The 3153-nt window shown below is 34.3% G+C and overlaps 1 pseudogene; it reads left to right on the forward strand.

Annotated features, from left to right (window-relative positions):
* Positions 1-378: 378 nt before the first annotated feature.
* Positions 379-1272, forward strand: LOC125935060 (olfactory receptor 2M2-like; annotated as a pseudogene).
* Positions 1273-3153: the final 1881 nt, after the last annotated feature.

Genomic DNA, 3153 nt, shown 5'->3' on the forward strand with positions numbered 1-3153 from the left:
AAAAAAAAAGGGGGGGGTTGGGGGGGGGGGGGGGGGGGGGGGGGGGTGGGTGATGTGTATTGAGGAGGGCACCTTTTGGGATGAGCACTGTGTGTTGTATGGAAACCAATTTGACAATAAATTTCATATATTAAATAAATAAATAAATAAATAAATAAAATAAAAAAATAAAAATAATAAAAATAATATCACACTAAAAGTATACTTCAATATACCTAGTCTAAAAATGAAAAAAAAAAAACCTGACTACAGAAACAATTGTCCCTTGCTTAGGCAATTTGGTAGAAGTGGTGACTTAGGGAAGGAAGTGCTTGATGTTTCTATAACACAATCACAGCCATTTGTCACCTCTTGTATTCCTTGCAGTAAACATTTATCATGGCATGGGAGAATCAGAACTCTAACTCAGACTTTAACCAGGTGGGAATCTTCAATGACAGCCCCGCTTGCATCTTCCTTTTCTCACTGGTCTTGGGCATCTTCACAGTGGCCTTCATGGGAAACACTGCTATCGTTCTCCTCATCTGCCTGGACAACCAGCTCCACACCCCCAGTACTTCCTCCTCAGCCAACTCTCCCTCATAGACCTCATGCTCATCTGCACCACTGTACCCAAGATGGCTTTCAACTACTTGTCTGGCAGGAAGTCCATCTCTCTGGCTGGTTGTGGAGCCCAGATATTCTTATATGTGTCTCTGCCTGGAGCAGAATGTTTCCTGTTGACCTCAATGGCCTGAGACCATTATGTTGCCATTTGCCACCTATTAAGATCTCATGGCAGCTTCTTCATACATTCTTGGCTCGCTTGATGGTCTAATTGAAGCTGTAGTTGCATTGTCTTTCTCATCTTGTGGTGCCAAGGTGTCTGTGATGTCCCTGTGATGTCCCTGCCCTTCTCACCCTCTCATGCACCAGCATATTGTTATTTAATGGTTGATATTTATATTCTATGTTATTATTCTTATTTCCCCTGTAGCAATAATCATTGCTTCCTATGTTGATGTTACTGTGGCTGTCATTCAAATGGGGTCTAGAGAGGTCCAACGGAAATCTTTTACCACCAGTTCCTCTCACTTCATGGTGATGAGAAAGTAGTATGGAGCAGGTTTGTTCATATACATGAGGACCACTTAAGATTATTCTCCCACCCAGGGCAAAATGGTGTCTGTCTTCTACACCATTCTTACTCCCATGCTGAATCCCCTCATCTAGATCCTCTGCAGCAATGAAGTGGCTAAAGCTTTCATAGGGGAGGCAGAGTCTAGAGAGTAAATAGACTGATAATATTTATACTTAAGTTTTATTTCCCTTTATTCTTTGCCTTATGCTTAACTTTATGCATTTAACCAATACAATTAAATAACTAATGTTTACTGATCTTTGAACATTTATAGGGAAAACATAAGATTTAGAAAATGAAAAACTCTGCTTTTTCTTCTTCAAATATTTGATTTTTTATTATTTTTTAAATTTTTTGTTTCAAGTTTATATTTGAATTCCAGTAAGTAAAAATATAGTGTAATATTGGTTTCGGAATGTAGTGATTCATTACTTATATATAACACCCAGGACTCAAAAGAACAAGTACCTTCCTTCATACTCCTCACTAATTTAAACCATCCCAGTGGCCAACGCCCCTCTAAGAATACTCAGTTTTTTCTCTATACTTAAGAGTCTGTTTTATGGTTCGCTTCAATCATTTTCCCCTATGTTCATTTATTTCATATTTTTAATTACACATATTAGTGAAATTGTATGGTATTTGTTTTTCTCTGACTTATTTCACTTATCATATACACTCTAGCTTCATCCACATTATTGCAAATGGCAAGATTTCATCATTTTTGATGGCTGAGTAATATTCCATTGTATATGTATGTGCATACTCCTGAACAAACAATGAGTCAAAAATTTATTAAAAGGGAAATAAATATTTTGCAAAAAATACAAATGGAAATATGACATAGAAAAATTTATAAAATGTGACAAAAATAATTCTAAGTAAAAAGTTTATAGTGATGCATATCAACATTTAAAAAAAAGATCTTAAATTAACTGATTAAAATAACTTAAAAATAATAATTAATAAAGCCCAAATTTAACAGAAGTAGATAATAATAAACAAGATAGTAGATAAAAATTAAACAGAGACTATTAAAACCAAATCAATAATCAATGTAATAAAGAACCATTTTTTGAGAAGATAAACGAAATTGGCAAATCTTTAGTTAAACTAAAAAAAGAAAGGACTAAAATTAATGAAATTATCAGTGAAAGAGATATTGCAACTTATGCCACAGAATGACAAATGATTTTAAGAAGCATCTATGAAAAACTATTTGTCTAGGAATTAACTAACAGGAGAAAACGATACATTTCTGTAAATATACCACCTAAAATACAGAATTATGAAGACATGGAAAATTGAGGCAGGTCATTAACAAGTAAAGAATTGAATCAATAACCAAAACCACACCACACGGAAATTCCAGGAGCAGATGCCATCACTAGTGAATTCTACCAAACATTTAATGAAGAATTAATAAGTATCCTTCTCAAACTCTTCTTAAAAAATGATGAACAGGGAATGCTTCCAAACTTTTTAATGAGAAAAATGTTAATATGATACCAAAGAAAGGGAACTCTAAAAGAAAATAAAAATTACAGGCCAACATTTCATGATGACCACAGATGTAAAATTCCTCAGGAACTATTAGCAAGCTGAATTCAACAGCACATTACAATTATTATTTTCAATTATTATTACATACGACCAAGTAGGACTTATTTCTGAGATGCAAGTGTGGTTCAAGACACATGAATCAATTAATCTGATGCATCATATAAACAGAATAAAAAATTAAAAAAAAAATAATGCAGTCCTCTCAATAGATGCAGAGAAAAAAAAACTATGACAAAATTCAGCATCCTTTTATGAGTAAAAACTCTCAGCAAAGTGGGTTTAGAGGGAAGGCAGCTAACTCAACATAAGAAAGGCCATATATGACAACCCCATGGCTAACATCATACTCACTGGTGTTAGGCTGAAAGTTTTCCCTCTAAAACAAAGAACAAGACCAGAATGTCCTCTGCTTCTCCTCTATTTAACTGAGTACTGAAAGCCCTAGCTAGAATATTAAGAAATAGAAAAAA

This window comes from Panthera uncia (assembly GCF_023721935.1).
Source record: "Panthera uncia isolate 11264 chromosome A1 unlocalized genomic scaffold, Puncia_PCG_1.0 HiC_scaffold_17, whole genome shotgun sequence".
Lineage (NCBI taxonomy): Eukaryota > Metazoa > Chordata > Mammalia > Carnivora > Felidae > Panthera > Panthera uncia.